Below are 27,769 nucleotides of genomic sequence, written 5' to 3' on the forward strand. Positions count from 1 at the left end.
CCTTTTTTTTACAAAACATTAAAATCGTTGTAAGCGTACACCGAGCATTATTTACTATTTTTATGTTGCCAGACTTTTAGATTGCCACAGGGTGGCCAGTATTTTATGAAAAAAAAACAAAATTGTGATGTAAGCTTTGGATCATATTTTGCTTATTTTGCAGTAAAAAACTAAAGGTACATTATTTTGTTTACTAGTTGTTGCAAATATTTGGAAATTAGTGACCAAAGGTACTTGTTGCCAGATGTTTATATCAAATTTAGCCTAGTTTCCCAAGCTTGCAATAAAATGTCGAATGCGTTGAATGCTTATTTAAGACGCTTCGTTGGAAATCACGAAGAAAAGTGCACTGCATAGAGCTATCCAAAAAGGTTGTGTTTAACTTTATGCTAGCTTATGCTACGAATTGTCTAGTTAAAGGTGCCACTGCAGAACGGACCATCAAGCGTCGACTATAGTAACTGCAGCACAGTGAGCACATTTTTGCATGTGAGAACTGTGGACTCGAAGGACACATGAGCTAGAAAAACAATGGCTGTGGAGTAAATAGTGCCAACTGCCACACCCCGTAGCAGCAGTGGCAGACAGCACCATACTTCTTGATGCGACTAATTCTGAGACATGTCATGTGTGTGCAACTGCAGGGGTGGTGGGCATTTTCTCAAGTAAAAAATCTGGATGTTTCAAAAAGTAGTATAATCTGTCATTCATGTGGGAAATCCAGATGAATGGACAGTCTAATGTGAAATGCTATTCTCGTCTCTGTTTGCATCGTTCAACCATTCGTCTATCTTCTCGATATATGGCTCTGTACAGTGCTCTCCTGGTGTAAGCAGAAATAATTAATATTGCGTCAAAATATTTTTGGCAAATTTTTTTATTGTTTGAGCACGTTTTATAGTTGCCCTAAATATGACCCGATTATCTGATGTCGCTCTCATATTTCTTTCCCTCTTATTATTGTGATTTGTACAAATGTGACAGCCTGTACATCTAAAAGAGCTAATTACAAGACAAACTTATCATTTCGTTTTTGGTACAATTTTTGGCAATGTTTTGTGCTAGTTATTTCATGGTTTGCCAGTGTGTATATCTTTTACATTTTTTTAGACATGCGAGACGAGGCGGAAAAAAATATGCATTTTGGTTTGGGGCACCACAAAGCTAAGAAACATGTGGGAAACAAATTTAGCCAGTTTCATTTAGTCCCAGATTGGAAGTGGTGGACGGTACGGCTCTTTAACCAAAAGTGACATTGCTTCAACTTAAATCCGGGCAGTTCTAATTTTAACTGGGTACTCACAGTGATGATTGTTATGATGTGTCTTTCCTATAAGACATTCATTAATATGATTCTGGACAAGGGCTATGTCATGTTGAAGTCAACTGACAAATATTTCATATTTATTTCTATAATTCTAGCCAAAAGAGAGGTTTGGCAAGGGTGTAGAACAGCTACTGGTTTGCACACAAAGTTTGATGTTCTCTGAAAGGACAAAAAAATGGTGCTAACATTCATAGCTATTCCTCACTTCTCACCAGAGGAAAATGATTAAGAAGGCTCTTAAATCTAACTGCCAGCAAGACGTGTTACAGAAATATACGCCACCCTGTTATTTTCATTAGCATGCATCTTTGAAAATTAAATGAGTCGCTCTTTCTCATCCAATATAATATTCATTTTAGTAGGCACGTCAAATGATATCAGATCTGTGAACCAGCAAAAGAAGTTCTTACCCTCATGTCCTTCAAAATGCACTGCACTTTAGTGCCTTGGACGACATGGTGATCATTCATGGCACATGTAGTGATCGTCTTGTGTTACCTACTCCATTATTATATATATGAAAAAGTAGAAGCACACAGAGGAAGCTAAAACAGAACACGAGCTACGCCAGCGAATCTACAGCACGGAATCTATATCAATCTTGCAAAAAAGGAAATTAACAAAGAGGGGGAGTACACTCTGGGGAAATGATCTTACGTGTATTAGTCTGCAGTTGGGAGATCTGTTCAAATGAGAAATGCAGTTAAGACAAATGAAATGACAAACAAATAGCACTAATGGCAGCAGGCAGAGAAGATGCAAGTGAGAAATGCCTCATGAAAAAGTGGGATTATAATCAGTTAAAGCTATTCATCAGTACTAAAATGAAACAAGTAAAAGGAGCAATGCACAGGAGAGGAAAGAGGAAGCTATGAAACAGTGAATAAGGAAATTAAGGAGGCCATCGAACATTGATGTGTGGCTTCAAGGGAACACAGCGAAGCAAAGAAAGCGCAGTTATCTCAAGAGGAAATACACCGAAAATGGGAATCTGATCAACAAATGAAGCAGCAAGTGCAGGTCCTCGTCCAGGCTAAAGTAAAGGACTCCACTGACCGCTGGCTGGCTGGAGTGCATGATGCAACTAAGCAAGGGCCAAGAAAATTCTGAAACCATAACAGCTAACTGTGATAAATGAATCAAAGAAAGCAGGAACAGATTCAAGATGCTGAGGGAGATTTCTGAGAGGAAGACAATGCTGCGAACTACATTACATCATTTATAGTTGTGTCATTTTAGAGCGACGATAGTGTAATCTCCACAAATGAGAGAGGAACACAGGACAGCATAATAGAAAACAGCTTAGAACTGACCAGTACTAACAGGAAATTGTGGAAGCAAATACAGGGTCTGTTCTGAAAGTAGTAGGACTTGTTTTTTCCTGGGAGAACGGGCAGACGAAAGGTTGTCTGCGAGTGCAGGATCGGTGAAGGGGGATATTGGGAACACTGGAGAAAATCAGCAGTCTGCTCTTGGCCGTTGAAGAGAGCAGATCGCTTGTACTGTGCACCCCTGTTGAAACGCCTCGTCACGCAGAATCATGGAGTGTTTACTGGATCAGCGATACGCGATCAAATTTTGTGTAAAGCTTAGTAAAACGGACCAAGAGACTCACGACATGATTAAGCAGGCCTACGGGGATGCTGCCATGGGTAGATCAGGTGTTTTTGATTGGCACAAGCTGTTCCAAGAAGGTAGGGAAAGAGTGAAAGACGACGACCACTCCGGACGCTCATCGACCAGCAAGACCAACGAAAATGTGTCGCAATGAAAAATGTACCTAACAGTGATCGCAGGATGAGTATCAGAATGATTGCAGATGACTGTAGCATTCCTCAAACCCAAGTTTTTGAGATCCTGACAGAAAACTTAACCATGAGGAAAGTGTGTGTGAAGTTGGTGCCGCGAGTGTTGTTAGAGGAATAAAAGGCCAGCCGGAAAGTGATCTGCCAGGATTTTCTTCATCGCGCGAATGAGAACCCCAATTTTGTGGATAACGTAGTGACCTGTGGCGAGATGTGGGTGTTTGAATATGACCCAGAGAGCAAGTGGCAGAACTCAGAATGGCCCACCCCTTTTTCCCCAACCCCAAGAAAGCACGAAAGAGCAAATCCAAGGAAAAGTCCATGCTCATTTGATTTTTTGATCGACATGGAGTCACCCATAAAGAGTTCGTACCACCTGGACAAACAGTTTATGCAGTTTTTTACGTGGAAGTCCTCAGAAGACTGCGAAAATGCATTGTTCGTGTCCGCCCAGCCATCGCCAACAAATGGCGGCTGCACCATGACAACGCGCCGAGCCAGACAGGGTTCCTCGTAATGTAGTATCTTGCCTAGTACAAGGTGGCAACGCTGCCTCGCCCCCCTAGAGCCCCGAGTTGACCCTGCCAGACTTTTTTCTATTTCCGAGAATAAAGTCGACGCTCAAGGAGAAGCATCACGGATAGGTAGAGGCGATTCAACAGGCCGTGATGAGGGAGCTAAACAGCATTCCGGTCCAGGCGTTCCTGGAGGTGTATGAAAGCTGGAAAACTCATTGGCAGCAGTGTGTAGATGCGGAAGGGTGCTCCTTTGAAAAATTCTAATCATTTGTACTATTATCATGAATAAAATTTTGAAAAAGAAATCAGTCCTACTACTTTCAGAGCAGACCGTGTATTCCTAAATGCATATCCGAAGTAGGATACGAAATCCCAATCAAGCTGAATGAGTTTGGCCCTAGAAGCAAGGAAACATTTTTAAAAGCATTGGAGACCGTCCCAATAAATAAGCAGTCCACACAGCTGGCAACAGGAAAAATGAATGTTATTTATAAAGGAAAAGGAGATATAATGCGAATAAATTATTTCACACCGATTACAACTGAATGTTATTTATAAAGGAAAAGGTGATAGCTAGCGCATAAAATATTTCACACTGATTATGACATCATCCGGAGTATACAAGATGGCAATCTAAGCGGTGAAAATAAAAATGCACTCATGGGTAGAATTACATAAGATACTTGGAGAACCTCAGAACAGGTTCAGAAGGAAAAGGCGCTTGTATGATAGCCTGCTGTTCCTGCTTACCGAAGGCATAGATATAGCTAAGACAGAAAACAGACCTGTGTAGTCAGCCTTTTTGGACATAAGCAGTGCATACGACAATGTGAGCAGAGAACTCCGCTGAAACGTGTTAAAAAATGAAGGTATCAGTAACGAGGCAGCTGATTTCCTGCAGGAAATACAGCGAGATAATAAAATTTTTAAGATAGGGAAAGGTATTAAAGAAAAGCTGTTGAGGTACGTAAATAATTAAGGCAAGGTTGTGCTCCATCATTGCTAATGATTATGCTTTATGCAAAAAATATGGAAAGAATGCTACAAGAAAGTAATCTAGGTTATAATCTGGCGCACAGATTAAGCGAACAGGTTCTTGAGCAACCTCTCCATGATATTCTACTGTTAGCAGATAGCCACGAAGATTTCCAAACTCTGGTTTGTTGTTGTGAGGTCAAAAGAGGCAGTCTCCTCGTCTAGTTTGTGGTAAAGTCCCTGTATGAGCTTTTCTAAAAAAAGCTAAGTACCGAAAACGTTTGCGGCGCCGCCGACGCACACGATTGGACAGTGCCCACTTCCGGTTGGGAACTGGTTCCGTTCCGCCATGTTCTTCCTAAGTCGTCCGGCTGCATAGTTCGACGGCGCTTGCACGCTACTCGTATAGTTGTGCTGGCGACGGACATTCAGCGGAGGTGACTTTTTTATATTTGTCGCTGTGTGCTGGAAGTAACTTTCGCTGTGCGCTGGAAGTAACCTGAGTTTTTCAGGCACTTTTTTGTGCCCGAGCAGCAGCCGAAATGCCGGGTTGTTGCGCCTTCGGGTTCTCAACCCAGTCAGGAAAAGCGCTGGCATTGTTTTCAGTGCCGCTTGCAAAAAACGACATTGCGCGACAGAAAGCGTGGCTCCACAGGAGTGGGAGAAAAAATTTCAATCCGACGAAGTCAAGTAAGCTATGTGAGGTAAGTTCAATTCCGGCTTTCTATCGTTGAGATTCGATGCTCTAGTAGCAAACCTCGGCTGGTGTGTAAGAATTGGTAAAGCACCCAGCTCGCACTGTGTTTGCCGATTGTTTGATTATGCGCTGCTGTCCGCCTTTGTCGTTTCGTAAACATGCATGTCAGTGCAAGTATGCACGCGTATTTCAGCCTACAGCCCCACTCCGGCACCCACTGCAGCTGGTCCATTGAGATTAAGTAGCCAAAACCTTTTAGCTCAGTAATGCGCACTGAAACCGTTGCCTCTTGCGAAGTGTTCTGCTGTACGCCCAGCCAATTCTTTAACAGTATAGCGCGACTGTCAACCAGCCTGCTTGTCAGCGCCTGATGACGGCGCAGAGCGGCAAAATGAGCGAGAATCTGTTCATATGAAACTAATGCGCTTATTCTCGCTTGATTCGCGCTCTGCGCCGACGGCTGGTCGACGGTTGCGCGATACTGCTAAAAAATTGGCGGTGTGTACATAACTTGCGCTCCAATTAGATGAATTTACATGTGTTCGCTCTCGCGCATAGCATGTGTGAATTATTGGAGTGTTAGCTGTGCAAGTGCTCTACGTGCCAAAAGTTTGTGTGACGCGGGCACAAAGGAATTTTATTGCTGTGCGAAACCAACGGCCAGTCTCAGCGTCCACTGCCCATAATATTCCTTTCATTATATTCCCGCCATACAAATAATCCGAAAGGCAGCACCGTAATTATTTCGTGCCTACCAGCCACCCGCAGACATCAGCTTCCCAATCTGTCCTAGAAACCCATCAAGGGACTTCAGCGTGTTCACCTGCACAGCTGGGTTTTTGTATTTTTTATTTTCATATATATTACTAATACGATTGCCCTTCTTTACAGCTCCATTATACTGAAGACCAATTCGAGCCCATAATTCTGAGGAAGCTTGGCATAAAGAAACTGAAATGCACTGCTGTCCCATCAATATTCTCTCACCGGCCAGCAAAGCTGCCCCGCAAACCACCACATCCTCGTGGTACTGTCCACGCCTCGGGTAAGTGGGGCCTCATTGTTAAGCGTTTTGAAAAATGACACCTAGCATGTTACCGAATTTCTTCATTTTTTTATTCTGACTTCTGCATTACCTTATTGACTAAGGCCAACATTACATAAGACCTAAACTAGACTGCACTGTTTGTTGCCGACACACAGCTATCCCTGCTGCTTGTTCTTCAGGGCCATCTGCTGAAGGCGTGCCGAATGCATCAGGTGAGAGAGCTGTGCATTATCAGTGTCCCGTCAAAACACTTTTAGTTCAATGCTTCATTCCTTAATGAGTCTATAGTTTTATGTGAATGCCCAAACTTAGAAGTGCATTTTGCCTTTCCTTGTAGCACTGGAAAACATTCCCAGCTGTTCTGAGCTAGGCTCTACAGCTGAGCGTGCTCCTGAACCTCCATCATATGTTCTACCTTCCCTGCAGTCATGCTCAGAAGGTATGCCATTCTTTATGTCAGTATCAACTTCATGCTATACAGGGGGTTCTGTATTGAAAATAATGTTTGTTGAACTTGAATTCACTAGAAAACAGCAAAGAATATCGGTCTTGCACTGGTTTATAATTAGCTGTCATTACTGGTCTTCAGCAGAAAGACACTATTGACCAGGGCGGTGAGTTTAAATCTGGCACTCTAAATCTTTCACCGTATCGTGTTGTGTGGTTTTTCCAAAGTTATAACACTAGCTTCTGCATACATGAAGAGACAGCCTTGGTGATGACATGTTTTTTCTTTTGTATAGAGGGAAACACATCACAGGAGGCTCCATGTGGCTTTGAGAATTCAAGCATTAATGCCCTGGCTGTGCAGCGTGTTATAATTGAGCATCCCAGGAAGACAGTACTGATCTCTGTACATCTGAAAACGCAACATTTACAGTTGAGAAGTCTTCGTCACAAATGCAAGGTGCATACTTATTACATTTAGTGTGCATTTCCTCACATAGGAAGACTCAGCAATGGGTAGAAGAGTCATAACTTGCTACTATTTGCAGGTACAGTCAGCCGTTCTCTTCTGAAATTCCAGAAGAAACCTGCCATGAGTAAGCACATTTTCCTCGGTCGGCCATTCTTCTCAGTTATCAGTAGTGGATGTGCCTGCTTTGCAGCGTAAGATAACTGCATAGTGCTATTTTCTTCACAGAAACCAGCTCTATTCTACCACCACAACTGCTAACCCCAAATGGCTGCAATTTATTTCTACTTTGCAGAAACTGACATTCACACGGGATCTAGTGACAAGCAGGCATGTGATGATAGAGAAGAGATGCCTAGCGCTGGTGCATGCGTGCAGAACTGCATCAGTCAGCCACCAAGCAAGAGGCGACGTATGGATACCCCTGGCAGCACAACAATGGCGTCCACGGCTATTTGTTCCTGCACACTTGGTTAGTGTTGATGAGTTTTGTTAAAATTACATCTGCAATGTAGAGCCCTTGCCATGTGGCTCATGCAGTCAAGCTGTCTGTGCATCAATATGAAAAACATTTAATGACCTTTACAGGACCCACTCAAATATCAATTCCACAGCAATGTGTTGCAAGTAATGTTTGTCTTTTTACATAATGATCTTTGAATTTACATGAAATATAACCCTTTGACACCCAGTATTTCACATTGCTCCATGAGCTGACAACTTCCATTGTAATCGCCAGTGTATAACGAAGCAATAATATGGCACTAAAAGTTGGCTAAATTCGCAACTGTACAATAAGACGATTCTACTGGGGTGTTTTTTTTTGTTCCAGTCACGCTCAGAAGCCAATGCTGTACTGTGTTGATCACAATATTCAGCTTCCTTTTTACCCTCTTTTGATGTGACAGGAACAATATATTTATAGCTGTACAATGTTGTATTTTAACATTCATTTGCTGCTCAAATTTATTACCACTCTGTAATAGTTGGCCAACCTTCCTCATTCATGTTTCTTAATAAAAAAGTGAGACATGCCGTCACTTTCTACGTTATGAAGTTCAGAGGAGCTATTCTCAGAACAGATGTGAAAGATTTCAAATGAGGTAATATTGAAGAAAAATGTTCAGTTGTCATTCGTGTGAAATGTTGGGCTTTAAAGCATTAATGACTGTTGTAAAGGTGATCAATTTCTAATTCTGTTTCAGATGATGCTGACCCTCAGGTTGAAAGTGTGCAGAAGGAGATGGAGACCTTGAAAAGAAAGCTTGCTGGATGTCAGAAGCGAGCAAGAACACTGGAAAGACAGAACCAGAAACTTGTGAAAGGTAATATCATTCCAATGGAGACATTAATATCAGTGCACAAAAAAGGAAGGAGATTGCTAAAGGAATACAAAAGTTTTCCTTGCATGTTTTCTTCTTTCAAATGATGCATCAGACATTCGTATACACGAATCACAGTGTAACATTTGCATACGACCGATAAATAATTTGATTGAATTCCTTGTTGATGCTGTTGCGGTTTCATCTTGCTGAACGATGGCTGTGGCATGTAGTTGACCTTTAGATCACATAAGGCGCAAAAAAGCAGGAATATATTGCTGACATATCATTTGTTGTCATTCCAGCTCCTGAAGCAAGCTGGTATGAGCGTTGTAGGGAATTGAAATTATGTAGCAGTGTTTATATCGCAGATTTTTTTGTACCTCACTCAACCTAAAGGTCAACTACACGTCACAGCCATCGTTCAGTTCATAAAACCAAAATAGCATGAGAGTAAAAATTCGGCTATAAATTATTTAATGGTCGTAGGTGAACACCACACGATGTTCCATCTATTCTAATATATAACCCATGATTTGCAGGAAGCATGCTACCAAAATTAGGTGTCTATAGTCCTTTAATACCACAGCATGTCTCCTGCATGGAAAACCTTCACTGATACACTCAGGTCTGTACTTAAAGAAGTGAAAATTCATATGTGGTAATTTTTACAGTTGCCTTGATTATTTCATATCTGTTCGAAGTGAGTTGTCCATATAAATGCCTGTTATCCATTCTACTTTGGTGTCGAAACAAAGCTTCACTGTCTATTTAATGCGTGTACAGTGTTGAATAATAAATGAGCAGGCAGGTTAGCAAGGCTAAGGTGGAATATCATGTAGTAGCACTAGTTACTGTGGGCACCTAAGGTCCATATGTGCTGAAGGCATTTGACTTAGCCCTTGACCTAAAGTTGTTTGCCCTGAAAGTATTTTACCTTGAAGGACTTCGCCTAGGTGAAGTCATGCCAGGTGTGCACACCTAGCAGGTTGCCCACAACCCAGTGGGCAGGTGGGATGCCTCATAAAGCCCAAAATCAGAAAATGTGCCTAGTAGTGCTGTCACACTAACAGCAGAATGTTTTTATTATTTTGTACATTCACATTTGATCTCAAAATGGCAGTGATGGAAGCTGATGGTGAAAATTGACAGTGCAGGCCATGCGATTTTTGTTTCAAGCCCTCTTTGAGCATCCATCCGTATAGATACACCTCCGACTTTGCTGTGCCTTATATTCCCAATTATTGTCCTGTAGACATGCAGGCATCAGCAAATACTTCAATCAAGACCAGCTTCGAAGCCTCCAGATGAGCACGATGCAAGGCTCAACATGGAGCAACGATACTGTGGTGAAGGCATTGAAACTGAGGTTGGCTTGTGGATCGCGGGGCTACGATGTTGTACGGGAACTGGCCAGCCCGCTTCCCACAGAACGGACTTTACAACGAAGGATCGAAAGCTTCAAATTCAAGCCTGGGATCATTGTGGAAATGATGGACCTGCTGAAAATAAAGGTTGGCAAACAAAAAAAAATTGTTTACAGAGAATGTTCACTAGCTCAAAGGTGTATGTTTACCTTATATGAAAGTAGATTAGGGAACGGAAAAGAGGGGCTCGTTATCACATTTATGATGGAAGCCAACAGTTACCAAAACGAAGGAGCATAGTGGGATATATATTTTTTAATAATTTGTGATGTTCATCAATGGAAGGCCAATAAGGTGATTACTTTTTTATTTTTGAAAAGATAATTGATTACAAACCAGAATAAAAAACAAGCACATGCCACTGGTGGGATCCAAACCAGTCATACTAAGCGTACTACTTCTGCCACTACACATGAATTCCCCCGAAAGCAGAAGATTAGACAGCCATTGCCGTAGCCCAGTTGGCAGAGCACTGGACGTGGAATTCGAAGATTGTGGGTTCAGATCACACTGGCAACGTGTTTTTTTCTTTTGCTTTGTAATCAGTGATATTTAAAAAATATCCATTTTATTGACCTCCCTTTGATGAACACCACCAATTCCAAAAAAAGAACATCCCCTATGCTCCTTGGTTTCGATGACTGCTGGCTTCCGTCATTATTTAAAAGTAGTCTTTTATTGTAGCCATGCGCAGAAAATGTGTATATGGGTTCTAGTACCCTTTCTTTGTTCGGTGAGTGGCTTTCTAGACATTCTTCCTATTGTTACTTTTCAGATCGGTCTTCTTTCTGAGGAAGAGAGGCATGCCGTACTCATGATTGATGAGCTCCAAATCACCAAAGGTCTGTCTGGATTTCGACCCATTGACCGGCCGGATCATCGGTGTGCCATCAGTTCCATTTGCGAATGGTACAGTTCCTGAAGACTGTGTGGCAACACATGGCCTTGTAATGATGCTTGGAGGGCTGTCAACACGATGGAAGCAGATAGTCGCATATGAATTTACTGAAAACAGCTTTCATGCTCCTACCATCAAAATGAAGTTTGAAGCTGTGATAGCAGCATGTGAAAACATCTGCATAAAAGTGCATGCCATTGTTGGCGACATGGACCCTGCAATCAGGCACTATGGCGGTGCTTTGGCCTTTCAGTGGGCAAATGCACTCAGCGGAAGTGTTATATAAATCATCCGCAGGATACTGCACGGCGCCTGTATTTCATGGCAGATGTGCCTCATCTGCTGAAAAACTTGAGAAGTCATCTCACAAGAGGCCAGAACATATATCTACCAGATGAAATTGTTGAGGCCAACAAACTTCCAGCAAATAAAGTATGTCGCAAACCCATAGAAGAGCTGATAGAGCTTGAATCAGGGGCTGATTTTAAAGCAGCGCCAAGACTCAAAAAAGCATGCATCAGTCCAGGCCACTTTGACAAGATGAAAGTGGCGCCAGCATACACCTTCTTCCATCATGGTACTGCTGCAGCGCTCCGGTATCATGTGGAAATGGGGCACTTAGATGAGACAGCAGTCACAACTGCTTGGTTTGTTGACCAAATGGAAAAGTGGTTTGGTTTGATGACATCCAGAACAAAAAAGAAAGCCTTACTACACAGGAGACCAGATGGCACGTATGCCCCTGGTTGTCCTGACAGAAGATGCTTTCAGGCTATTGAAAACAACGGAAGCATTTTTTCTGAGCAACAGAGAAGCACTTCTTCAGAATCGCGCACGTATTATTGCTGTGAAGAAGGCGGTGCTTAAAGTTGTGCCTACCAGCATACCTGTGTGCCACAACGTTCCAAACAAGCTGCTCCATTGTTTTCTGCACACACGGGTGTACTTGTTATTAAGGAAAGAGAATGGCCGTATTTCTGCCGAGAAGCAGTCTGCCAGGTGTGGCAGCAAAAGCATTGGGATGCCAAAAGCAGCGGAGTCCATTGCTTAGATGTAGCAACAGCAAGTTCACTGGATGAAACTTGAGTGGTATTGCAAATTTAGCAAAGCCATGCAGTGTGCAGATGGTTTCTGCTTTGTGGGGTTCAACGTCATGAAGCGACTCAAGCTATGAGGGACACCATATATGTAGACTGGAAAAACGTTCACCACCTGGGGTTCGGTGTACACCGATGTTACACAATACACTGACCACTTGCATTTGCCTCAATGAAAGTGCGGCTGCTGCAGCTGAAATTAAATCTGCGATCATGGAGCCAGCAACCAAGTGCCATAACCATTAAGCCACTGCTGCAGGGCAATGTGCGAAAGTGGTGAAGTGTGGTGCTGAGGACGAAAGTGCAGTGAAAGACAATAGGGAACTGTTTTTTCTACTTTGGAACGTGATAGCTGTTGCTTCACAAACCATTCGGGCCTTGTGAGGCACCCGAACTGAGAAGAAACTCCCAGCACTGGGACAATTCTTCAGCATGGAATAGCACTACTAGCTGCAGTTAATTTCATGTTTGTTGTAGGTATTAACATTAATGTGTCTAGGACTTGTGCACATTAAAAAACTGTCTAGCAGGAAGCAGCAGGTCAGTGTAATTGGCCCACTGGAGGTGTCGTTTTGGTCTGTATTCTAAGCAAAAGAATTGTTCTTGGTGTATTTATTTGTTAAAAAAAATAAACATTGATGTGACCTTCACCACCTTGTGTGATGTGTGAAATAATTATGTTGCAAGCAGGAACATTGCCTAACAATTACATGTGCTGCTTCTGCACTGCAGTAAGAGCTTGAGCCAGGTTGGCCAAACTGAAGCCCCTAAATGGCTTTGCTTTTTTAGAAAAACTTAAGAAAGGACATTAAGTGAAACAGGGTTATAAAAACAGCTATTTGGCATTTAATGCAGCTTCTCAGCTGCTGAAGCAAGGCACATAATGCATCAGGCCTTTCTTGATTAATTGAATACCGTGGCAGGAATGAGTCCCACAAGTTCTTCGCAAGGTGGCCATACGAAAGAACAGCAGCCAAATATGTAAACTTGCAATACACTCTGGTTTCCACTGAAACCAGCAAAATTTTAATGTGCATCTTTTTATGTGTGAAATAAACTGGTTGTGAATCCTTGAATTTTTTCATCATGTTTTTCTTTGACCTCTAACTTCGGCAATACTGGTTATGTTATATTGTAGGTTCACCTCGAACTATGATTTATGCAAATTAGAGCCACATGTAGCACAAATCTGTGTGCAATGCACACTTCGAAAGGCCCTGCATCAGAGTCTTTTTGAAAAGCGTGAAACAGATTCCCCTACCGACGGCAAATTTTATTTCGTGATAGTACGTGAATTTGACTGAGCGCGAGTGACGCTTCTGTAATCGTGCATTGTGGCATACTATTCAAAACCACGTAGTGGGGATGCTGTGTTGAAACAGCAGCATATAAGAGGTGCTGTAGCGGTAGTAGTTTCATTGCAATAAAAAACAAAAAGATGCTTCCGGTTGCGGCAATTCCTACCTGATGTCTTGCGCAAACGAGCTGCGGCCGGCGGAAATAAAAGCAAAAGGGAGAGCTCGGCAAGGGGTGAGCGAGAATGGACAGGGAAGAGCAATTACACTATTTATCGGGTACAAAAGTTCGCACCGCTCGGGCGTGACTCTCCAGGCGCAGTTATGAATTCTACTATATGCGAGTGACTGTTGATAGTATTTAAAATAATACGCCATATATAAAGCTGCGCGCACGTCCGTGTTCTCTCGCGAACTTGGCCGCTGCACCACGACTGCAGTTTCACCGCACTCGCCGTCTCCGACAAAACTCAACACAAATCACATTCGGAGTGCATTACTGGCATGTCTCCCTTCTCCTCATACCAAGCTCATTTGCTACATTCTTTACTGCCCCTTACAGCAAAGCCGCGACTCTGCAAGGTCCGCCGTTCCAGTGCACACGACCGCGCCGCCGGAGCGCGTTGGGAAGAACATGGCGGACGACGCGAGCCGCAGGGGAAAGGGCGTTAGAAGAGGAGGAACTTGTCGCTACTTAGCAAAGCTGATCTAGGGACTTTAGTTTGTGGTGCCCCAGACATTGAAGTGAGGGAGACGGTGTAGGTTTACTCTGTAGGTAACCTCCAATATTTTAGTCATAGGCAATCGTGGTTTTTTTTCCTTTTTTTGCAAAACATTAAAATGGTTGTAAGCACACACCGAGCTTTATTTATTATTTTTATGTTGCCAGACTTTTAGATTGTCCCAGGGTGGCCAGTATTTTCTGAAAACAAACAAAAATTGTGATGTTAAGCTTTGGATCATATTTTGCTTATTTTGCAGTAAAAAATTAAAGGCATTTTGTTTTCTTAACAGAGAGTTGCAAATATTTAGAAATTAGTGACCAAAGGTTCTTGTTGCCAGATGTTTATATCAAATTTAGCACAGTTTCCTGAGCTTGCAATAAATGTTGAATGCGTTGAATGCTTATTAAAACACTTTATTGCAAATCTCAAAATGTACTGCATAGATGATCCAAATAGGTTGTGTTTAGATTTACGTTAGTTTATGCTCCGGATTGTCTGGTTTAAGGTGCCGCTGCAGAATGGAGCGTCAAGCGTCGACTGTATTAACTGCAGCAGAGTGAGCACAATTCTGCATGTGAGAGCTGTGGACTCTAAGGACACATGAGCTAGTAGCGCAGTGGCTGTGGAGCAAATAGTGAACGCCAACTGGCACGCACCGTAGCAGCAGTGGCAGACAGCACCTTCTCGACGTGACCGTTTCTGAGACGCGTCAAGGAAGGGGCTTGAGCTGACATTGTGACTTGAAAATTAAAATGGCTTATTTTCATGGCCACTTGTTTCTGATGTTGCTGGACATTCTTGTTGTGCAACATGTCATCTCATTTGCTGAACTGTGTGTTTTAAATGATGTGCTTGTAATGGATAATTCATTCTATATCAAATTAAAAATGATAATCATACAGGTACACAAAGCACTAAACCTGACATGTGAGATATATTTATTGCAGGAATTCACATGTAAATGTGATGATTTTTTGCCAGCCAGATGAAGGGAATATGGCAAATTCTGAAAATGCAAAAACTGTTCAGAAAAACTCCCCTTTGCTCCCTGCTACTAAACCCTAATTGGGTGACACAAATGAAATATATGACACCAGTTTCCTAGGAGCTTCAAAACCAATTGGTGTGCCCAATTGGAAATTGCAAAACCATTTGGACTATCCATTTGGGAGGTGATCTCCCATTGGAATCACGGGAACAAATGGGTAATCCAATTGGTCCAACCAATTGAAGTCCTGCGTCCAACTGGAACCAGTTGGCTGTCCAATTGGTTCCACATGGGATAAGTTGCATCCGGTTGTAACCAATTGGAATTCCCAATTGGTTCCAATGTTTTTTTTTCACTGGGATCGATGTACAACAAATATGGTACTAAGATGTATGGATTTGGAAAGGAATAATGGCATCGGGTCTTCCTTTCGGAAATGTGATTCTGTGCTTAAGGGGAGAAGTTAAGTCGAGATTAGATGCAAATCAGAGAGCTGTTGGAAGATAAGCACTAGGTGCCCACGGGAGAAACACTCATGAAGCAGTACAGGGGATATGGGTTGGATATCACTCGAAGCACGGAAAGCTCAAAGTAAAATATTATATGAAGAACAATTGAGAAAATTAGTCCACCAAAGGTGCAGAGCTCTATAGATATTTAATTCCTTATATAGGAGGGTTGCCTTTCAAAGGCAAAAAACAACAAGGAACCTAACCGGTGCAGAACAGAACGATGCCAAAAGAAACAGCATTAAACGACAGGTAAAAAACACAGAATGTAAAATCTAGATTAATTCAATGAAGAAGAAGAACAGCGTAGAACTACATCGATACTGGAAAAGGCAGATCAGGAAGGAATCGTTCCATGATAATTCAAGAAGCAGTTCTCTACTGTTTGAAGGGTGTCTTAAAACGAGCACCTACAAAAAGAAATATAATGAAAAAGGTAACATGTGCTGCGCACGGCAAAGCAGCGCAGTTTTTTGCCAGATTCCAACTGTACCGGAGCATATTATGGGAAACTTTCGAGGAGTTATTACATTTGTTGGTTTATGCTTATCGGCGCGTGATAAAACTCGGGTAGAACCTCGAACAGAAGTCCAAGTTGACGCCAAGGTGCTCAGCTATTTGGGATTCTGTACAGAAATGCAGTATCATGAAAACGGTGCGGAGGGCATAAGGGATGGCTTAAAGTGATGTTTGGAGAAGGGTAAGTGCGTCTTCCATGGGCAGAAAGTTTCACTTCAAAACAAAAAACAGAAACCATGCGAAAGCTCGCACAGAAGGAAAAACAAAGCTATTTGGTCATTTATGCACGATTTCTGTACTGCTGCTCTATGGTGAATTACTACCAACTCTCCTAGCTTCATTTCTTAATCAGCGAAGACCTTTCTGGATGTCTACATCAAGGGTGAAATATTTGTGTATCAAATACGGTGCGCAATGTAAAAGAGCATTTAATTGAATTGAACAAAGCCTTCACACTGCTGTAATGTCTACCGCTGCTGGATATCCTTCAACGATGGAAGTACACTCAGTAAAAATGATGAGGGGGAGGGGGGAGGCCTACATAGAAAATTCAGTGGCGTAGCCCGCGCTATGTTTCAGCTTCCTGTGTGTGCTTCTACATTTTCTATAGATAATAATGGAGAGGGTAACGCAAGACACTCGCTACAAGTGCCACCGATAACCGCCATGTTGTCCGCGGCACTTAGGTGCACTGCATTTTGAAGAACATGAGAATAAGAACCTCTTTTGCTGTTTCACAGATCTGATATCTTTTGATGTGCCTACTAAAATGATTATTGTATTTGCTTCAGAAAGAGCAAATCATTTAATTTTCACAGATGTATGCTAGCAAAAAAATGGGGTAGCATATATGTCCATAACACCTGTCTTGCTGGCAGTTACAATAGAGAGCCTTCTTAATCGTTTTCCTCTGACGACAAGTGTAGAATAGCTATGTTAGTGCAATATTTTGTTCTCTTGGAGAACATCAAACTTTATGTGCAAAGCAGTAGCTATTCTGCAACTTTGCCAATAACCTTGTGTTTTTGCTAAAATTCTCAAAATAATTATGAAATAATTCTTTACAGTTGACTTTCAGATGACCTTATCGAGAAACATATTAATGAACGTCTCTTAGAAAAGACACATCATAACAATCATCACTGTGAGTACCCGAGTAAAGTCACAACTGTCCGATTCTTAGGTTGAAGCAATTGTCATGCTTGGTTTACGAGCCGAACCCTCCACCACTTCCAGTCGGAAACTAACTGAAATAGGCTTGACTTGTTTCCTGCGTGCTTCCTAGCTTTCACCAGCACCAAACCAGAAGTCATATTTCATCCTCCCCCACCCGCTTGATTAAGATAATATAAAAGAAATACACACTGGCAAACAACGAAACTACCGTTATACATTGCCAAAAATAGCACCTAGACACAAAATGATAAGTTCGGATCGTAACTGCCTCCCTTAGATGTATAGGCTGTCGCATTCATACAAGTGACCATAATACGAAGGAAACAAAAAATGATAACGAGATCAGATAATTACTTCATAATTAGGCTAACTTTCAAAGGGGCTAGAACAATTAAAAAATTTGCCAAAAAGATTTTGGCACGATATTATTTTCACTAGTTCCAGGAGAGCACTATTTATAAATGTAAATCGGCAAGGCAGATGACTGGCTGAACGACACAAACAGAGACGAGGGTAGCATTTTGCATTAGATCCCCCACATAAATGACAGAATATACTACTATTTCAAACATCCAGATTTTTACATCAGAAAACGCGCACCAACCGTGCACAGGCAGACACATGACATGTCGTAGAAATAGTCAAGTGAAAGAGTATGGTGCTGTCTGCCACTGCTGCTACGGGGAGTGCCAGTTGCCATTGACATTTTTCTCCACAGCCACCGCACTTCTAGCTGAGGTGTCCTTCGAGTCCGGAGTTCTCGCAAGCAAGACTGTGCTCACGTTGCTACAGTTACTACAGTTGACGCTTGACGGTCCGGGCTGCAGCACTACCTTGAATGCACAATCCGTAGAATAAACTGCTTCTCGAAAGAAACAGCACACAAGATTTGATTGAATTTTTACAGCTATTCAGAGCTAAAATGGCTCTAGTATTTTGCAGAGGTTATCTTCGATGCCTGATCTATGCAGTGGGCTTGTTTTTCTAAAATTTCCAGAAAGCAGATTTCGTTTTCTGAAACCAAAGTGCAAGGTACACGGTCGAAATTCAGTCATCCACCACTGTGTATATTTTTCTTACTTACCTTCACTCTCTCCTCCATCGCTTCCCTCACGGCGTGGTTGAGCCAGTTGAGGTTTCTTCTGGGAGATTCCCTTCAAACTCTGCTCAAAATTTTTTCTCTCAATCTCTCTACTGAGAATGCATTTTTCTTGTAATTACAACCAGTTTTTATATTTCAGTTGACCTTTTCTGCCAATATTTACTCGTTCTGTATATAGTACAGTTTCTTTTTCTCCTCATCTAGTTTGTGGTGCCCCCTGACATTTGAAGTGAGGGAGAAGGTGTAGGTTTACTGCATTGGTAACCTCCAATATTGTAGTCGTAGGCAATCGTGGTTTTTTCTTCCTTTTTTACAAAACATTAAAATGGTTGTAAGCACACACCGAGCTTTGTTTATTATTTTTATGTTGCCAGACTTTTAGGTTGTCACAGGGTGGCCACTATTTTCTGAAAACAAACAAAAATTGTGATGTAAGCTTTGGATCATATTTTGCTTATTTTGCAGTAACAAACTAAAAGCATTTTGTTTTCTTTAGAAATTGTTGCAAATATTTACAAATTAGTGACCAAAGGTTCTTGTTGCCACAAGTTTATATCAAATGTAGCACAGTTTACTGAGCTTGCAATAGATTTTGAATGCATTGAATGCTTATTAAGACACTTTATTGCAAATCTCAAAGTGTACTGCATATATGATCCAAACAGGTTGTGTTTAGATTTACGCTAGTTTATGCTCCGGATTGTCTGGTTTAAGGTGCCGCTGCAGAATGGACCTTCAAGCGTCGGCTGTATTAACTGTAGCAGAGTGAGCACAATTCTGCATGTGAGAACTGTGGACTCTAAGGACACATGAGCTAGTAGCGCAGTGGCTGTGGAGCAAATAGTGAACGCCAACTGGCACGCACCGTAGCAGCAGTGGCAGACAGCACCTTCTCGACGTGACCGTTTTTGAGACGTGTCAAGGAAGGGACTTGAGCTGACATTGTGACTTGAAAATTAAAATGGCTTATTTTCATGGCCGCTTGTTTCTGATGTTGCTGGACATTCTTGTTGTGCAACATGTCATCTCATTTGCTGAACTGTGTGTTTTAAATGATGTGCTTGTAATGGATAATTCGTTCTATATCAAATTAAAAATGATAATCATACAGGTACACAAAGCACTAAACCTGTCATGTGAGAGCATATTTATTGCAGGAATTAACATTGGTGATGACCAAAGTAAAATCACAGTACACTATACTGATTGGCGACTTCAATGCGAAGGTAGGCAAGAAGCAAGCTGGGGACCAGGCGGTAGGTGACTATGGCATAGGTTCTAGGAATATCAGGGGGAGTTATTAGTAGAGTTCGCAGATAGATTTTACGGATCAAGAATACCTTCTTTCGCAAACGAGCCAACAGGAAGTGGACGTGGAAGAGCCCCAATGGTGAGACTAAAAATGAAATAGTCTTCATAATGTGCGCTCAGCCTGGCATCGTAGAGGATGTGGAGGTCCTCGGAAATGTCCGTTGTAGCGACCACAGAATGGTAAGATCTCGCATTAGCTTAGATTTGCAAAGGCAGCGCAGGAAATTAGTGAAGCGGAAGTCTATTAACGAGTCAGCATGCATTAAGAGGGAAAGGAGAGGAATTCAGGATTTTGCTGCAGAACAGATTTTCCGTTTAACTGAAGATGACGACTCTAATGTTGAAATAAAGAACAATCGTCTCACAGATATCATAACGGAGTGCGCTGTAGAAGTAGCTGTAGGATGGTTCGACAGGATATTGGGAAGCTATCTCAGGAGACTAAGGATCTGATTAAGAAACGGCAAAGCATGAGGACGTCTAACTCCATAGATAGAATAGAACTATTAGAGCTGTCGAAGTTAATAAATAAGCGCAAGGTAGCCGACATCAGGAAGTTTAACATGGAGAAAATCGAGCATGCTCTAATGAGCGGAGGTAGCCTAAAAGCAGCGAAGAGAAAACTAGGCATAGGTAAAAGCCAGATGCATGCAATAAGAGACAAAGAGGGCAATGTCATTAGAAATATGGATAAGATAGTTAAAGTAGCCAAAGAATTTTACACAAATCTGTACAGTAGCGATTGCAATCAGAATGTTACTGAGAGAGGCAGTGGAACACAGCAATGGGCCATCCCGCCAGTAACGAAGGAGGAAGTAAAGAAAGCCTTGGGAACAATGCAGAAGGGAAAAGCAGCTAGTGAGGATCAGATAACAGCAGATTTGTTGAAGGATGGAGGTGAGATTGTGCTCGAAAAACTAGCCACCCTGTATACGCAATGCCTTGTGACCTCAAGCGTACCTAGAGCTTGGAAAAATGGTAATATTAGCTTAATTCATAAGAAAGGAGATGCCAAGGACTTGAAGAATTACAGACCAATTAGCTTACTGTCTGTTGCCTACAAGGTATTTAATAAAGTAATCGCTAATAGGGTCAGGACAACCTTAGACTTCAATCAACCAAATGAGCAGGCAGGCTTTCGTAAAGGATACTCGACAATGGACCATATTCGCGCAATCAATCAGGTGATAGAAAAATGCGTAGAATATAACCAGCCCCTATATATAGCGTTCATTGATTACGAGAAAGTATTCGACTCAGAAGAATCCTCAGCAGTCATGCAGGCATTGCAAAATCAGGGCGTAGAAGAGTGTTATATGAAAATATTGGAAGATATTTATAATGATTGCACAGCTACCATAGTTCTCCATAAAGTCAGCAATAAAATTCCAATAAGGAAAGGTGTCAGGCAGGGAGACACGATCTCGCCTATGCTATTCACTGCCTGTTTGCTGGAGGTATTCCGGGGCCTGAAATGGGGACAGTTGGGGATAAGAGTTAATGGAGAATACCTAAGTAATTTGCGATTCGCTGATGACATTGCCTTGCTAAGTCACTCAGGACATGAACTGCAAAGCATGATCAATAAATTGGACAGGCAGAGCAGAACGGTGGAGCTAAAAATTAATATGCAGAAAACCAAAGTAATGTTCAACAGCCTAGCAAGGGAACAGCATTGACCAAATGTTTAGGGGAATCCCCCAAGGTGGAGTAGATTTGTAATAAGGGAGTAATTACTCATTGACGTCCACCCGAGCACAGCCATACGGCTACAAAGGAAAGCTATACAGCTTTCTCAGAAACTTCGTAATTAAAGAAAAATTCGTCCTAGTCCGCGGTTCGAACCCGGGACAACCACTTCACCGGAGCAGTCACTCTACCAATTGAGGTAACCGGGACGGCAAGCTTATGGTAGGGCGAGAGCGAATTGATCAGTAACTCGAAGTGGGAACAGTGTTGACCAAATGTTTAGGGGAATCCCCCAAGGTGGAGTAGATTTGTAATAAGGGAGTAATTACTCATTGACATCCACCCGAGCGCAGCCATACGGCTACAAAGGAAAGCTATACAGCTTTCTCAGAAACTTCGTAGTTAAAGAAAAACAGCAGTTCGCAGTTGGTAGCTAGGTGCTGGTAGTAGGAGAATATGTCTATTTAGGGCAGGTAGTGACAGCTGATCCAGATCATGAGAGGGAAATAACTAGAAGAATAAGAATGGGGTGGAGCGCATATGGCAGGTTATCTCAGTTCATGAATGGCAGTTTACCAATATCTCTCAAGATAAAAGTATACAACAGGTGTATCTTACCGGTACGCACCTATGGGGCAGAAATGTGGAGGCTAACAAAGAGGGTTCAGCTTAAGTTAAGGACAACGCAGCGAGCTATGGAAAGAAAAATGATAGGTTTAACGTTAAGAGATCGGAAGAGGGCGGAGTGGATGAGAGAACAAACGCGCGTTAATGATATCTTAGTTGAAATCAAGAGGAAGAAGTGGGTTTGGGCAGGGCATGTAATGCAAAGGCAAGATAACCGCTGGTCCTTTAGGGTAACGGAGTGGATTGCAAGAGAAGGCAAACGTAGCAGGGGCGGCAGAAAATTAGGTGGGCAGATGAGATTAAGAAATTTGCGGGAATAAGGTGGCCACGGCTGGCGCAGAACAGGATTAATTGAAGAGACATGGGAGAGGAAATCTTGAAGAAAAGTGTACTGCATAGACTATCCAAATAGCTTGTGTTTAGCTTTAGGCTAGTTTATGGTACAAATTGTCTGGTTTAAGGAGCCGCTGCAGAACAGACCCTCAAGCGTCGACTATAGTAACTGCAGCACAGTGAGCACACTTTTACATGTGAGAACTGTAGACTCGAAGGACACATGAGCTAGAAGTGCAGTGGCTGTGGAGCAAATAGTCAATGGCAACTGGCACGCCTCGTATCCACAGTGGCAGACAGCACTATACTTCTTGACGTGACTAATTCTGAGACATGTCATGTGTCTGCAAGTGCAGGTGTGGTGGGAGTTTTCTCAAGTAAAAAATCTGGATGTTTCAAAAAATGGTATATACTGTCATTCATGAGGGGGATCCAGATGAATGGGCGGTCTAATGTGAAACGCTATTCTCGACCCTGTTGGCGTTGTTCAACCATTCGTCTACTTTGCTGATTTATGGCTCTAAATAGTGCTCTCCTGGCGCAAATAAAAATATTATTCCGTCAAAATATTTTTGGCAAATTTTTTTATTGTTTCAGCACCTTTTAAAGTCGGCCTAATTATGATCTAATTATGTGATCTCGTTATCATATTTGTTTAACTCGTATTATTGTGATTTGTACAAATGTGACAGCCTATACATCTAAGAGAGCTAATTACAAGCCACACTTATCATTTCGTTTTTTGGTACAATTTTTGGCAATGTTTTATGCTAGTTATTTCATGGTTTGCTAGATGTGTATATCTTTTACATTTTTTTAGACATGCGAGACGAGGCAGAAAAAAATATGCATTTTGTTTGGGGCACCACAAAGCTAAGAAACATATGGGAAACAAATTTAGCCAGTTTCAGTTAGTCCCAGATTGGAAGTGGTGGACGGTACGGCTCTTTAACCAAAAGTGACATTGCTTCAACTTAAATCCGGGCAGTTCTGATTTTACCTGGGTACTCACAGTGATGATTGTTATGATGTGTCTTTCCTATAAGACATTCATTAATATGATTCTGGACAAGGGCTATGTCATGTTGAAGCCAACTGACAAATATTTCATATTTATTTCTATAATTCTAGCCAGAAGAGAGGTTTGGCAAGGGTGCAGAACAGCTACTGGTCTGCACACAAAGTTTGATGTTCTCTGAAAGGACAAAAAAATGGTGCTAACATTCCTAGCTATCCTTCACTTCTCACCAGAGGAAAATGATTAAGAAGGCTCTTAAATCTAACTGCCAGCAAGACGTGTTACAGAAATATACGCCACCCTGTTATTTTCATTAGCATGCATCTTTGAAAATTAAATGAGTCGCTCTTTCTCATCCAATATAATATTCATTTTAGTAGGCACGTCAAATGATATCAGATCTGTGAACCAGCAAAAGAAGTTCTTACTCTCATGTAACATGGCGACCTTGGACGACATGGCGATCATTCATGGCACATGTAGTGATCGTCTTGTGTTACCCACTCCATTATTATATATATGAAAAAGTAGAAGCACATAGAGGAAGCTGAAACAGAACACGAGCTATGCCAGCGAAGCTACAGCACGGAATCTATAGCAATTTTGCAAAAATGGAAATTGACGAAGAGGGGGAATACACTCTGGGGAAATGATCTTACTTGTATTAGTCTGCAGTTGGGAGATCTGTTGTAATGAGAAATGCAGTAAAGACAAATGAAATGACAAACAAATAGCACTAATGGCAGCAGGCAGAGAAGACGCAAGTGAGAAATGCCTCATGAAAAAGTGGGATTATAATCAGTTAATAATAAGGGAGTAATTACTCATTGGCATCCACCCAAGCGCAGCCATACGGCTACAAAGGAAAGCTGTACAGCTTTCTCAGAAACTTCATAGTTAAAGAAAAATTCGGCCTGGTCCGGGGTTCGAACCCGGAACCACCGCCACACCGGAGCAGTCGCTCTACCAATTGAGCTAACCGGGACGGCAAGCTTATGGTAGGGCGAGTGCGAATTGATCAGTAACTCGAAGTGGGAAGAGTGTTGGTCAAATGTTTAGGGGAATCCCCCAAGGTGGAGTAGATTTGTAATAAGGGAGTAATTACTCATTGGCATCCACCCAAGCGCAGCCATACGGCTACAAAGGAAAGCTGTACAGCTTTCTCAGAAACTTCGTAGTTAAAGAAAAATTCGTCCTGGTCCGGGGTTCGAACCCGGAACCACCGCCACACCGGAGCAGTCGCTCTACCAATTGAGCTAACCGGGACGGCAAGCTTATGGTAGGGCGAGTGCGAATTGATCAGTAACTCGAAGTGGGAAGAGTGTTGGTCAAATGTTTAGGGGAATCCCCCAAGGTGGAGTAGATTTGTAATAAGGGAGTAATTACTCATTGGCATCCACCCAAGCGCAGCCATACGGCTACAAAGGAAAGCTGTACAGCTTTCTCAGAAACTTCGTAGTTAAAGAAAAATTCGTCCTGGTCCGGGGTTCGAACCCGGAACCACCGCCACACCGGAGCAGTCGCTCTACCAATTGAGCTAACCGGGACGGCAAGCTTATGGTAGGGCGAGTGCGAATTGATCAGTAACTCGAAGTGGGAAGAGTGTTAAAAGAGTGTTAATAATCAGTTAAAACTACTCATCAGTACTAAATTGAAACAAGTAAAAGGAGCAATGCACAGGAGAGGAAAGAGGAAGCTATGAATCGGTGAATAAGGAAATTAAGGAGGCCATCGAACATTGATGGGTGGCTTCAAGGGAACACAGCGAAGCAAAGAAGGCACAGTTATCTCAAGAGGAAATACACCAAAAATGGAAATCTGATCAACAAAAGAAACAGAAAGTGTAGGTCCTCATCCAGGCTAAAGTAAAGCAGTCCACTGACCGCTGGCTGGCTGGAGTGCGTGATGCAACTAAACAAGGGCCAAGAAATTCTGGAACCATAAAAGCTAACTGTGTAAATTGAATTGGAAATTGGAAAAAAAAATTCCAGCTGGAAAAAACCAATTGGAACCCAATGATTGTCTTGATTGGGATCAGAATATTACTCTCTATGAACACAAAACTGGGAAATAATGAGGTCTTAGTAAAAAGTTGTGAGCTGCTTTATCTACTGAATTAATTTAACCATTTGAACTGTCACTTCGGGCATTAATCAATGAAATAACTTTGCTCAATGGACAAGTGCCACTGGCTCCAGGAGCAGTGCCTCATAAATAGGGTATTTAAGTTGGAGCAAAAGTATGCCTTATGCATATATACTGACTGTGTCTCTGTTCCTTCTGTGTGATATCGCAGGCTCGTTTGTCTTCAGTTCCCAAAAGGCTTGGAATTATGATAATTTCAATTGCCATGTAAAAATGTTAGCAATAAACGCACATCGCCTTAAACTCCTGGGAGAAAATCCACCTAGTTCCATACCATTCGATTAAAACTGGCCGAGAAATGTCTACTGGATCAGACCAAATGAGGTCTTTCAATTGGGGTGGACCCCTTGGTGCATGCCCAATTGGAGCTGACCATTTGGTGTCAGCCAATTGGAGTGGTCCAAATGGTATTTTCCAATTGGTATTCCCCAATGGTGTTGAAAGCACATTTGAAAATATCCAATTTGTTCCAATTGGCAATCTGCAATTGGAACCCAATGGTTTTTTTGGCTGGGTTAATACAAGGCCATAAAGTACACTGAGCATCCTGACACAAATATATTGGGATTCGGATAAACAAAGGAAAGATATGCACAAAAAAGCACGAGCAGTCTCTTAGGGCTAAAGACTTAAGGGATGCCGAGATAATGAAAGATACAACATTATGGATGTACAACAAACATAGTACTAAGAGGTATGCATTTGGAAAGGAATAATGGCGCCAGGTCTTCCTTTCGGAAATGTGATTCTGTGCTTGAGGGGAGAAGTTACGTCGAGATTAGACGCAAATCAGAGATATTTTGGAAGATTAGCGCTAGGTGCCCACGGCGAATCCACTAATGAAGCAGTACAGGGGGATACGGGCTGGACATCATTCGAAGCACGGGAAGCTCAAAGTAAAATATTATAAGAGCACCTGAGAAAATTAGACAACAGAAAGAGCTTTATATCTATTTAAGTACTTATATAGGAGGGTTCCTTACCAAGGCGGAAAAGAACAGGGAACCTAACCGGTAAGCATGCAGGACAGAATGATGCCGAAAGAAACAGCATTAAACGACAGGTAAAAAACCACGGAATGTAAAGCTGACTGAAATGTGTACGTAGGTGCGCACGTAGGGCTCTACTTTTTTTTTAAGTATGCATAATAATGTCGTGGCTAGTAGCTGCAATGTAAAAGCATGACTTGTTGGTAGACCATATTATGACCCCCTTAATAGTGTTCAGTTGATCCTTCTGCACGACTGGTCTCAGTAAAGGTGAAGAGTTCTGTCAAGTTTATTGGTCAAGAGTTCTGTCAGGTTAATTAATACAGGGAAGAAATATGAAAGCAGTAGATGCAGTGGTGCTAAAGGCACTTGTTCATGGCAGTAGCTACGGTGTTTACCTTGATTCTGTGTGGTACTTGCTTGTCAAGTTAAAAAGGATTGCCAATTGGACAGGTTCGTTGACACCTAACCAGCAGTCTCTGATATGTCAGCCCGTTTTGTTGGTATGGAAGGCACATGACTGTGCCAAGTGGTGCAATAATACACAAAATCTAAAATCATTATTTAACTGGCACTCTTCTCTCTGAAACATGGGGTGTGCAAGACCTATAGACTGTTTATAAGTGACAATGTTTTACAAGGGACAAGCTACACATGTACTGTGTTAGCTGCATGCCAGCCACCTGAGACGTGCTTGTATGTCGACTCCTTTCAGTAAAAAATTCCAATGCAAAGTGACCTCTTCTTGTGCATGCAATAAGTCATGCAGCTGGCTTTAAGACTGAATACCTTAGCAGCCTTCAGGATGCAGAGAGTTCCATTGTTGCTACCTTCGAGAAGGATGAAGCCGTGCTGGCCTGTGTAGTGGTGGGATGCTCGCAGCCAACCGAGATGAAGACTGAGGGAAACAACTCGATGCCCTGCTTGAAAGGCTCGTACTCGCGTGCCAGGTTGGGTGTGCCATTAATGGTGATGCTTGGTAGTTCAGCATTCAAAATGGTTACCCATGACTCCACAGGTGGAACCTCCTGAGCTTTTCCATTGCTGCACCGGGGGGGGGGGGGGTGGAGGGGGGAGGAATAACGATAAAAAAAAATTAGAACCAATGCCATGAGAAGAGTCCGCACTTCGTACAGATAGAACTCGTCAGAGAAACATGCCAATAATCTCATGGAACGCAGCAAGGCTACCCTGAAGGAAAAGCTTATTCCCAGTGGTCCACACAATGCACAAAATGTGCAGCATTACATGAAAGGAATTAACACAATAAGAGAGGTGTGTTGGGTGCATGCAGGTGCATGATTTGTGTCACG

At 42.2% G+C, this 27,769-nt stretch overlaps 1 pseudogene; it reads left to right on the plus strand.

The window, feature by feature from the left end:
- Positions 1-2,064: 2,064 nt before the first annotated feature.
- Positions 2,065-27,488, plus strand: LOC149356039 (uncharacterized; annotated as a pseudogene).
- Positions 27,489-27,769: the final 281 nt, after the last annotated feature.

This window comes from Amblyomma mixtum, chromosome 3 (genome assembly GCF_055824585.1).
Source record: "Amblyomma mixtum isolate Tamu chromosome 3, ASM5582458v1, whole genome shotgun sequence".
Taxonomy (NCBI): Eukaryota; Metazoa; Arthropoda; class Arachnida; order Ixodida; family Ixodidae; genus Amblyomma; species Amblyomma mixtum.